General features: G+C 42.1%; 1 protein-coding gene across 5 annotated transcripts in view; it reads right to left on the minus strand.

Annotated features, from left to right (window-relative positions):
* ITGA7 (integrin subunit alpha 7) overlaps positions 1-12,587 on the minus strand; it is a 63,274-nt gene that overhangs the window by 50,049 nt on the left and 638 nt on the right. The window lies entirely within an intron of this gene.

Below are 12,587 nucleotides of genomic sequence, written 5' to 3' on the forward strand. Positions count from 1 at the left end.
CCACCTTCCCACTGAACAAATGAGACAGAATTGGAAAGCACTGTTTCATCCTATTCCCAAAAGGTAAGGGGGGAGGCATGGTTTAATTCCTGAATAGGGAGATTTGCACTTGTTTCCCAGCTTGTTTCCGACCAAAGACAAATTCCTTGTGTGTCCAATCACCCTTGGCCAATAAAGAATTCTGTTCTGTTCTGTTCTGTTCTGTTCTGCTCTGCTCTGCTCTGCTCTACTCTAATTCTATTCTGTCTCTCTTGCTTCTGACCCCAAAAGATGACAGAAGCCCTGAAGATATCACTACATTAAGTACACCACACATGAGGCTCTGTCACTATGTGGCCACAGTGTCAGATAAAAATGGTAAGGGAGCATTTGTATCCACTAGCGTATTCAAGGGACTATTATGGGCCAGAGAATCAAAGGAGAGTTCATAGTGAATCTGATCATGCAGGAAAATAGCAATTTTTATGAACAGCTGGACGATCTGGTACAAGAGATGATGGAGGAGGAGCACTGTTCCGATCTCCGAGGCCCATTGGAGCCCTCCACAAAGTAGGTCTTAGTAAAGGAGAAATTATTTATTTATGCCAAGTTCCGGTTTTGTCTTCAACCCCTTGCTTGAAGTCTCCACAGACCCATTCAAGGATGAAGAATGCGGAGAATGTCTTGGGATGGGCAGGAAGGTGGGGAGCAGATATAACAACAGGGAAGAATGATGTAATGATTGCTGTCCTGTATACATTTAACTGAAATGCACACATGGACACCAACACAAGGAAACCTTTGTGTACACACACAAACACACCCAAGCTGCTGTAGTTGAGGACAGCATTCTTGCAGGAAGGGAAAATGCCAAAACCCCAGTTTGATATCAGTGCTCCAACCCCACAGTGTGAAGAAAGGATAAGCTGGTAGGCAGAAGCTTGGAGGGCAGGGTGACATCAACGATCCAGGTCAGAGGTCCAGAAGAAGCTTAGGCCTAAAAGGAAGGAACAGTGTTCCATGAAGGCTATTGAGAAGTGCTTATAGAAGCAGCTGGCAACTTCCTTTTCCTCTGCATACTTCCAAGGCTCTCACAGGCCTAGCCTTTCACACATTTCCTGGCTGAAGCTAGTGTTGGAGTGGCAGTGCAGGCTAGAGGTTCACAGCAGTGTGGGTAGGAGACTGGACAACAGTCCCTTCTACTGCTAGAATCAGGGTCCTGCCAGCAAGCCAGCAAACATCCATCCTGGAATCTCTGTGGGTGCCTGACTGACTCTGACAGCCAACCAACAAAAGACTTACACATAGATCTGGGAATACCAAGGTGCCCTTTCAGTACATTCCTTCCACGACTGCCAGCTCAGCCTCTGAGTCATAATGAGTAGACTGTGGGCACCGGCCAAGCATGCCATATTCTCTGATTCAGTTGTTGATTGACAGGTGTTCCTTTGGACCTCAAAGAAGTGACAAACTCCAAAACTAACTGAAGGAAAATTGCGTCTACTCGGCTGAACGTTCCCTGGTCTCCTTTTCAAAAGGAGTCCTCCAGGCATGTAGGGAACTCATCTCCCCTCAGGAAACACAAAATTAAATCCCTACAGACAAAGCCTCTTCACTTAAGCATGTAGGCTCTACAGGGGCACCCAGTGATCAAGCTCTCCTTTAGGGTGACAATCAGGAGATGCAAAACGTGTAACAGGAAAAAAAAAATTCAGAACAATTCATTTGAACTGTAAAGGTAAAGGTTCCCCTTACACATATGCGCTAGTTGTTCCTGACTCTAGTGGGCGGTGCTCATCTCCTTTTCAAAGTCCAAAGATGTCTCCATGGTCATGTGGCCAGCATGACTAAACGCTGAAGGGGCACTGAATGCTGTTACTTTCCCACCAAAGGTAGTTCCTATTTTTTTACTTGCATTTTTACGTGCTTTCAAACTGCTAGGTTGACAGAAGCTGGGACAAGTAATGGGAGCTCACTCTGTTACGTGACGCTAGGGAATTTGAACTGCCGAACTGCCAACCTTTCTGATCGACAAGCACAGCGTCTTAGCCACTGAGCCACCGTGTCCCTTTTCATTTGAACTGTAGGAGTAGATAAAAAATGTTTTCTCAGGAACAGACCAGAGGTTTTTACATGTACTATAGAAGATTGGATTGGATCAATCTCCAGGAATTATGCAGAGGCCAGAAACTTTTAAAGAATCAGTGTCAGTCATTTCAGATATTTAACTTATGCTCCATTTACGTTTTGGGCATTTTTTTCACATACAAATTGGAATAAATTCCCTAGTTAACGTTTTTCTTTTCTCTTAGTTCAGCAGTATAACTGCCGCCCTAGAGACCAATCTTGTGCTAGATGGACAGAAAGACTCTTCTGAGCCTAACTTATATCACTATAAACTTATTTGGGGATGAGGGGACCCAAAGGATGACTCTTTTTGGGGGGGGCTGTGAAGTTATCAAGTTACTAGGGATAAATAAAAGTCACTTTAGGCACCTGGATACTTAAAACCAGTGGTTTTAAAATAATAAAAAACGGACCAGCAAGGAAAAAAGTGCTTTAAAAATCTAAACAAAAAAGCTTCCAAGGATCGCACGGCTCAGAGTAAGAGTAAGGGAATTGTACATAGTCTCCTGTACTAAAGGAAGAAATATAAGAGGTTTGTAGATTGTGAGGCTATTTTTTATATTTGTCACAGCTGGATTTATCCCAGAATAAACAATTTCAAATCCCTGTAAATATGGATGCGTAAGTTACACACTGTCCTTTTGTAGAGAATCTTCCATCTAGGATTATAAATGTGCTGGTTTCTATGTGTGTGTTTATATTATCTTCATTAGTTATACAAATTGGATGAGGCTTTCTGTAACTGGCAGCTAGAAATGCATCAGTGCATATTTGGATGGGAAGGCACACTTTCACCTTTCCAGCCAAAAGTTTAAAAAGAACTAACTGTGCAGAGTGGTAAATCATGAATGGCAAAATATAACAGAACCACGATGGTTATTTTTTTTCTCACACGCCTCTCCCGTTGCTCCCTCACCGTCCACTTTAAAATCGGCATAAAGATTTTATTTATATGTTACATACCCAGAGGTCTTATTATGGCCTGGAATGAAAGAATTCCCATCTCCATTTGGATTATTGATTTCAGCTGCCTTTGCATAATTGAGGAGTTGAGGGAGGGAGTGGGGCAGGGCTGGCAGTTCCCCGGGATGGAAATATAGCAAGGAAGGGAAGGAAGCAGCAGCTTCCCAGCTTCTTTAGATGGGAGATATTATTTCACATACACACACCCCTAGAGACTCTCAATGAAGGCCAGAGTAGAGCATCTGGAGCTAAATGGAGCTTGGGAGGAAGGGAGGAGGAGAGAAAGGAGAACTGGACTTGGGATGTCATTGCTTAAACGTCCCATTAGTAATTCTGGGTGCAGCCAGTTGCTCTAGCAGTTGTGCTATAAATATTCATCATTACCTCCATTTATTCTCTATAGTCTCTTTCAGGACTATTAGGCCTTTGGCAGAGAAGCTGAGTCGGAAATAAAATTGATCTCGCCCTCAGAAACTTCTCACACAGAAGGGGGAAAAATTACAGCATGGGAAAAAACAGAGAGCAGGGGTGTAGGGACATTTAAATGTGATTATGATCAAGCATCTTTTTCTGAGAAACTGCAGCTGGTAGTGGCTTGCCAAGACTTACAATTGGGCAAATATATAATGAAAGAGATATAACAGTGTGTTTTATATCACTGCCATGCATTGTCTTGCACTGATAAGCAAGTATAGGGAGATTGTAATGTCTGAAGAAGCTTTGGAAGGTCAGTGGATGAGAATAAAACTTTTTACGATCCTAGGGAACAGGATTACAGAAATGACATTGGAATTACTCTTCACACAACAAGGGCAATGTTCTTACTAATTTGCGTTGAATTGGGTTGGCAAGGAGCTACACGGGTGGGCATTGCTATAGCAAACTTTTGGACTACCACCAGTGGCACCAAAATAATTGCAGCAAAGCATTTTCCGGAGTCTCTCTCCTATCCCTGATTTCTAGGGCTGTATGAATACCAAAGTTTTGGAAATTAAAATGAATTTGATGGGAGAGATCCATAACAAATCTCCCATTAAAAACATCTGTAACTTCAAAGGAATGTGAATTCGACGCACGGATTTGCTATACTAAATCAGATAATTACTGTGATTTAGTATTAGCAATACTGGTTAAGTTCACATATCATGCCAAAACATATTGCGGTCTAATTGTTGTTTAGTGTGATATGTGAGGTTAGCTGACACTGACTCTCTGGGACTTCAAACATAGGGGTTTTTTTCCAGCTCAGAAAAAAATGCTGGAAACAGAACCTGGGCTCTTCTGAGGCAAAATATATCATCTGTTATCTGTTACTGTATGTTTGCAGGGATAAGGTACCGTATTTTTCAGAGTATAAGGCACACTTCCCCCCCCCACTAAAAGTGGCTGAAAATTTGTGTGCGTCTTATACTCCGAATGTAGCTTCTTCTTTTTTTTGAAGCTTTTTTCAGCCCAATTGAGGCGCTAGCTGTTTCCCCAGCTTTTCTCATTGCTTCTCTTTCTGATGATCAGCTGTGCTTTAGAAGCTTTCAGCCCTCTCTAAGCGGTTTACAGAGTCACCATATTGCCCCCAACAACAATCCGGGTCCTCATTTTACCCGCCTCGGAAGGATGGAAGGCTGAGTCAACCTTGAGCCGGTGAGATTTGAACCGCCGAACTGCAGCTAGCAGTCAGCTGAAGTGGCCTGCAGTACTGCACTCTAACCACTGTGCCACCTCGGCACTGCAGCCGTCATAAGTGTAAAAAACGGTCACAAGTCATTTATTTCAGTGCCATTGTAACTTCAGTCACTAAACGAATGGTTGTAAGTCAAGGACTGGCTGTAAGAGGAATACACATAAAGAGTTAACACTCTGTGATAAGATATGGTGGGATCAAAACATCGTCACCAATCATATCTGAGAAAAAGCGTGGCCAAAGTATGAGATGGAGCCCAAAGCCATAGAGGCACTGGAAATTTGCAAGTTGTCTGAGCAAAAGAAACACTGCCAACAGGTCTGAGATGAAGCAGCCTTCCCAGCTGTTGTCCACCAGATGTTTTAGACTATTCTTCCCTGAATCTTCTGAAGGTCTGGCCTTGACTCTTGCCTGCTTCAAAGCAAATGTCTTTTGGTAAATAGCAATAGCAATAGTTAGACTTATATACCACTTCATAGGGCTTTCAGCCCTCTCTAAGCGGTTTATAGAGTCAGCATATTGCCCCCAACAACAATCCGGGTCCTCATTTTACCCACCTCGGAAGGATGGAAGGCTGAGTCAACCTTGAGCCTGGTGGGATTTGAACAGCCGAACTGCTGAACTGCAATCAGCTGAAGTAGCCTGCAGTGCTGCATTTAACCACTGCGCCACCTTGGGAGGGTCACTCTTAAACCATAAACCCTGTCTGGATCAAGGTTTTTCTAAGCTATTTTTCTTCGGTGGGAAAAATCCACTTCCTATAAGTAGATCTAGAGATTTTGTACTATTTTGTCTGGGTGTGTTGTTTGTTTAGGCTGACCAGTAATGATCTGAGTTAGAGTGCAATTTGAATTAGACTTTATAGTATCTAGCTGTTTTTCACTGTTGGGTTTTTTTAACAATGGAAGAAAAAAATAATTACTGTGCAAACTGTAATAAAGAAGAGATAGGGTTAGAAACAGCTGGGATTGTTGCAGCGAAATTCAGTACTCGCCCCATGCCGCATCTGCATATGCTCGTTGATATGCCTTGTCCCTCAACTGAAACCCAGTTGGGATGCTTTCTTGAAAGCCCTGCATTTTACCATTATGGCAGCACTTGGCAAACCTTTCCAGGGATGACAAGCTAAGTATGGTTAGTATTTGAATGGGAAATTGCCAGAAAATACTAGACTAGGAAGCTGAAAGGCACCTTGGAAGAAGGCAGTAGCATGTTGTCCCAAAGATGCTTTTTCAAGAGGCATCTGGACTTTCTGGTTTTTCTTTGAAGATGTCTTGCTTCTCATCCAGGAACTGAAGAAGCTTCTTGAATAAGAAGCGAAACGTCTCCAAAGAAAGTCCAGTTGCCTCTTGAAAAAGCACCTTTGGGACAACTACGGTATGACCTGGATGACTGAGAATCTCGATAAGACATTAAGCAGCAGCATGTTGTTATCAACACAACTGCACAAATCTGTCTAAGAATTTGTCCCAAGTTTGATTTGACTTTACTAGCTGACCGAAAGGAGGACATTTTGATTCAAGCACTATAAATGCAGAATTTAGTTCCAGGGAATGCAAAGCATTATCAGCTTTTATTCATTATTCAGGCTTTTGGCTACATTTGTGCTAGTGGCTCTTCATTTCTGGCAATTCTGTACTTCAGTGTGTGGCACTACAATGGTGTTGTAGTGTTATGCTTTCAGCCGTTTTCTGGATTTAAATATGCCATTTTTAAATGGGGTTTTAGTGATCAACAGCATCATTATGAAATACTCATTTCCCCCTCACTGTACAGAACTGCTGTTGTTTTTAAATTTATTGTAAACATTTTTTCATTAATTGTTAAAAATAATTTCAAAATAAAAAAAACAAGAATATAGATTATAAACCCTGTATAGCAGAGGTGGAATTCAGCAGGTTCTGACCAGTTCTGGAGAACCGGTAGCAGAAATTTTGAGTAGTTCGGAGAACTAGTAAATACCACCTCTGACTGGCCCTGCCCCCATCTATTCTCTGCCTCCTGAGTCCCAGCTGATCAGGAGGGAATGGAGAGTTTGCAGTAACCTTCCCCTGGAGTTGGGAGGGAATGGAGCGTTTGCAATATCCTTCCCCTGCCATGCCCACCAAGCCACATCCACAGAACCGGTAGTAAAAAAAATTGAATCCCACAACTGCTGTATATAGATAATAACATACTGCAATCTTATATATCACAGATATCTTTCTCTGCATGGAGTAACAACTACAGATGCAAAAGACAATTATCTAGAAAATCTACTGGCATGTATCATGGTAGCAGAGCGAGTTAACAGTGAAGTTCTGAAGAGAAGAAAACTCACATCTTACATCTTTTTGAGCAAAGGTGGATAGAAATAGATCAGTATCTGTTGTAAACCTCTGGGTGATTTATAGTAGAAGAAGAAAGGCTAAGTAGAAGAAAAAGCAAAAAAGCATTTCATTGCACAAAGATCAGGAGAGAACAGAGAGAAGACGGCGCGAGGTAAGAGTGATCTCCAAGGGAAAAAACGGAGCTACAGCATCTCAATACACCAGCAACCCTACATCCCCCATCTGCAGCAGATCTCTTTTTGGCTACACACAGCAGCTGAGCCAGAAATCAATCAGTTCAGCTCTCCCAACACCACCGACCTTGTGGGAATGGGGAGGCCTGCAGTCGCTTTCAAACTGGCAAAAAATCCTCAGATGAATGTGTTCGGGGAGAAGAGTTTGGGAGGGTGGGAGAGGATGGACTTACATTATCTAAAATTTTCCCAAGCTCATCCAAGGCCAAAAAGAAACAATTTAATCCACGAATTGAAATGAAAGCATGAGAAAAAAGAGTGTTAAGGCTCTCAAAGGCCGGAAGAGCTCAAAGAATCATAGAATGCAGTGAATAGGGGGAATCTGCTGCTAGCCCTTAACGCAGTGTTTCTCAACCTTGGCAACTTGAAGATGTCTGGACTTCAACTCCCAGAATTCCCCAGCCAGCATTCGCTGGCTGGGGAATTCTGGGAGTTGAAGTCCAGACATCTTCAAGTTGCTAAGGTTGAGAAACACTGCCTTAACGCAACCAAGGTGTGTAATTGTCTTGATACACTTGTGGGTGGTGATGGGGGAATGGAATGCAGAATTGGTTCCTTCACTGGCTAACGAAAATTCAAATGAAGAAGAGAGCAAGGGGGAGTTCACAATTCTAGAAATGTTCAGGTCTTCATTTGGGGGTTTGGGGTTTTTTTTGGCAATCGTGATGAGTTGCCTCTAGGCGAGATGGGCAGCATGTAATTTAAATAAACAAATAAATAAATAACTTGCAGACCAGATAAAGCTTCCGAAGTAACTTTCACTATTGAGCCCAAAATTTCTGTTGTTAAGTGAAACATTTGTTAAGTGGGTTTTACCCCATTGTACGACTTTTCTTACCACAGTTGTTAAGTGAAACACTGCAGTCATTAAGTTAGTAACATTGTTGTCCGGCTTCTTCATTGACTTTACTTGCCAGAAGGCTACAAAAGGTGAACATGTGATCCCAGGACACCGTGACCGTCGTAAATATGAATCAGTTGCCAAGTATTTGAATTCTGATCACATGACCATGGGGATACTGCAACAATCGTAAGTGTAAAAAACAGTCATGTCATTTTTTTCAGGGCTGTTGTAACTTTGAACGGTCACTAAATGAACTGTTGTAAGTTGAGGACTACCTATATACTGTCAGAACATACCAGAGGTGGGTTGCTACCAGTTCGCACCAGTTTGGGCAAACCGGTAGTGGAAATTGGGACTGGGTTATGGAACCGGTAGGGACGGCAGGCTGGCCACGCCCCCAAACTGGTTCCTCAGTTGCCCACGCCGTTGCCAGCATATTTTTTAGACATTGTATAATGTTCTGTGCATGTGCAGAACAATTACAGGCAGCTGTGCATGTGCAAGCAATATGTGGTGCGCGTGCACAAAGCACGTGTGAAGCGAAACAGCAGTAACGCCAGCAGCAACACCCCCTGGAACATATGTATCAGTAAATATGATGCTTTTGCTCTAGTCAACTTTAGGAATCTTTTTTGCTATAGACCAGATTATTTACCAAAGATTACTCTTATCTTAGTCTGAGTGTTCAGATCATTGTCCTCAGACTAGAACCACCAGAATGAAGTCTTGCATTCAGTTTCATGTTATACCTGTGAAATTAGCCTAAGAACAGGACTAGCCCTTCATTTTTCCCCAGATTAAGCTCAAGGAAAGAATCATTTTGCTTGTTGCTTTCATGTTCCAATGCAAACTGCTTAGCGGGCCACAAAAGTGTAACATCACCTACACAGAAGGATGGAGCAGGGAACACGGTTCAGGGAGAATGTAGCTTTTTCCACACATGTGAAGTCTTTGGAACTGGAGGAAAAGATGAAGACTCATTCCCAAAATTATGCTGTACTTTTGGGGAACCTCCAAGCACCTTCAATTGAGTTAGCAGCTGCCCTCCATGCCATGCTCCCTGTTTTGTTGCCTCTGCAAGCTGCTGCAGAAGTTTAAATGTTTTTTAACCATACAAAAGGAGCTGCTGTGACCAGCTTATGAGACTCATAAGTGTTTGTTTCACTACTTGGGAATAGGATGCTGGATTACCAGATGGCTCTTCTTACGCTTGAATCTCAGCTCCAAGGAAAAGAAGGAAGCTCTGATTTGTTATACTTTATGAGTGTCTTGTTACAACAATCATATCAGGTAAAGGGGCGTAAACGTGTAGTTTCTCAGTACTTTTTGCAGGGAGAAAAATAGCGTTTTGACCACCCGCAACTTGACCCCTCTTATTTAAAAAGCAAAATACTTCAGAATAACTCAGTTTTAATATTGTCTCTGTTGCAGTTGATCATAATCCCATCATAGATTAAACAACGGGAAGTTATCACAGTTGGGCTGAATGGAGCTGATGTATCATCCACAAAATATAGATACTCTCTTCAACCATCATGATCCAAGGACCATGCCAGATAATCATTTCCTTTCTAGCATTTACCATAGGGCTGAGGACCTGTGACTTCTGCGGATACTGCTGAACTTCAACACCCAACAGATCCAACCAACATGACTTATGGTGAGAAAGGATGGATATTCTATGGCTTGGAAGCACATGATGCTCTGCTTCAGAAGCTTGGCAGGCTTTTCACTGCTATCATATGAGCTTATCTGGGAACTATCTGTAAAATGCAGTGAGTTCAAAATTTATAAATATTGTCTTCCCTAATTATCAATGACATGTTAGTCTGCAGTATTTTCCTGTCTACATTTCTCTTTCGAATCCTGCCATTGAATCATAAATATTTCCATGTATAGATGAAGAAATGAGATTTAAAGCTATGAAATACAGCCATAAATGGCTTGGTAATCTAATCTTAAAGAACCTGGATCTTTCTATCCTTAAGCCATAATGTTGATTGCTAGCAAGATAACGACATGTTGACTTACGAGTACAATTAAACCCAAAAATTCTGTTGCTGAGCGAGACAGCTGTTAAGTGAGTTTTGTCCCATTTTATGACCTTTGTTGCCGAAGTTGTTAAGTAAATCACTGAAGTTATGTTAGTAATATGGTTGTTAAATGAATGTCTTTCCCAATGACTTTGTTTGTCAGAAGGCTGCAAAAGGTGTCCCCAGGACACCGCAACCGTCATAAATATGAGGCAGCTGCCAAACATCCAAATTTTGATCATGTGACCATGAGAATGCTGCAATGCTCATGAGTGTGAAAACCCAAGTCATTTTTTTCAGTGCTGTTGTAGCTTTCAATGGTCACTAAACAAATGGCTGTAAATTGAGGATTATCTGTAGTTCATTTCTCTATCTCCAGAATCATGTCTTGGAAACCAGTTACATATTGGTAACTTCGAATAATACTCTTGAAGCAATAGGCAACCCAAGAAGAAGCTGCCACTAATACAAAATTATTGAGATTCCAGAATTAACCAGAGCAGTTTGTAGCCTACTTTTCCAGGACAATTTCTTTTCTTTCTTTATTAAATTTACAGTATAGGCCACCAGGGATGAAATTCACATTTTTTTACTACCAGGTCTGTGGGCATGGCAGGGGAAGGATATTGCAAAATCTCCATTCCCACCCCACTCTGGGACCAGCCAGAGGTGGTATTTTTTGGTTCTCCGCACAACTCAAAATTTCCACTCCCAGTTCTCCAGAACCTGTCAGAGGCTGCTGAATTTCACCCCTGTAGGCCACCCATCTCACAGTTTGAGGCAACTTGTCCTTCACATTTCCTGTTTGCAAAGGCTGCTGATAGACTAGACCTGACTGCAAATGCAATTAAAAAGAAAATAGTATTGTACCACTACTATTATAGGAAAACAAGACAATAGAGTCCAAAAAGATGACAACCACTACCAGTAAGGAGAAAAAAAAAAGCAACACTTCCAGGAAGGAAGGTGATTGAGCCCATCATGGAAAGTTCAGTAGAACTGAAGTGATCTTCAGCGGCGAAGAGCAAGGGCTAAAAGCTGCAGAAAAAGCAATTAGAAGCTCCACTTTGTCAGGAGCTTCACAGCAATGTTACAGGGGGGGGGGGGAGACAGATCCTAGGTCACAATATCCCCAGAGAAACCAAGCATGGAAGAAACCAAACACTTCAGAGAGTCCCTTGAATTCCCTCCACTCTTTTTAACTGAAGGAAGATACTCTCAACTCCATCCTTTGGGGACCAGAGGCCTCCTATGATGCCATCCCCAAGATCTCCTAATGCATGTGCAAAGCCACCCAGCTGACAGGTTCATACAATCATGATTTGGCTTTCCTATTTAGATCTCAGGGTCATCTTCTCCTCTGATTTCTGCTCCCAAGGGGAGGGGGAATGCACTAAGGGAAGACTTCATGGTGAAGTATGCCATGGCCCCTTGCTTTTGTAAGATGTTTACAGCCCTTTTCTCTCTCTCTCTCTCTCTCTCTCTCTCTCTCTCTCTCTCTCTCTCTCTCTTTTTCTTCTGTGCCACTTCAGTGCTTCTTCATTTGCACCCTGCAAAGCAGTAGTCAGACTTGCTGTAGCCAGGAGCTAACTACCAATACAGCCCTGGCAAAGGAGAGTTTGCCTGCCTTCAGCAATGATTCAGCTCCCTTAGTACTGAATAAGACAACTGGCATCAAGACAACTGCATCTCTCAGAATTCCATCTCAAGCAGGAAGAAGAAAGATTCATTTAAAAAAAACCACCAGTTTATAAGCGTAAAAAAGAAAACATCTCATAACACACTAGGCAATTTATTTAACTAGGGGAAATGGTAAGCTTGTAGGAAGATACTGTAAGCCAAGGGTTTTTTTTTAAAAAAAAACTATGAATACACTCAATTATCACCAAAATAATGCAAACTCTGACAATACACCCATCAAGATCAAGGATTCCCTTCCCTCTACAGAAATATTAAAAATATTTAGGGTAGGGCTGTGGAGAATGTAACCACTGGCTGGTGAATCTAACTTTCACACCCTGTAGATGATGTACCCAAATTGCCTTGGAATTTGAAAAAACAAAATAATAAATATCCACCACGGGACCGCTGAAAGGAAACAAACGGCTCTTAATTTGATCCTCCTTTTCCTACTGCCAAAGCCGGAGGCATTAGCAAAGGAAATATCGCTGGTTGTATATTCCACGTATTTTGCACCCAGAATCAGCTTGTGTTTTTATTGCAATCGCCAGGGAATTAGGCAGGGACTGATGCATTTTTACACGAGCGGTGTCCAAGCTCCAGACCCCGAGAAAACCTGAATTCAGAAGACTCCTGGAAATAATGGAAAAGAATAATCTGGCTGAAAATGAAAACAAAACTATGAGGTAAAAAGGACTATGTAAAAGAAAAGACCCGGAC

This window comes from Thamnophis sirtalis, unplaced genomic scaffold, assembly GCF_051295495.1.
Source record: "Thamnophis sirtalis isolate CommonGarterSnake01/CBP01778 unplaced genomic scaffold, rThaSir2_p1.2 scaffold_3, whole genome shotgun sequence".
Taxonomy (NCBI): domain Eukaryota; kingdom Metazoa; phylum Chordata; class Lepidosauria; order Squamata; family Natricidae; genus Thamnophis; species Thamnophis sirtalis.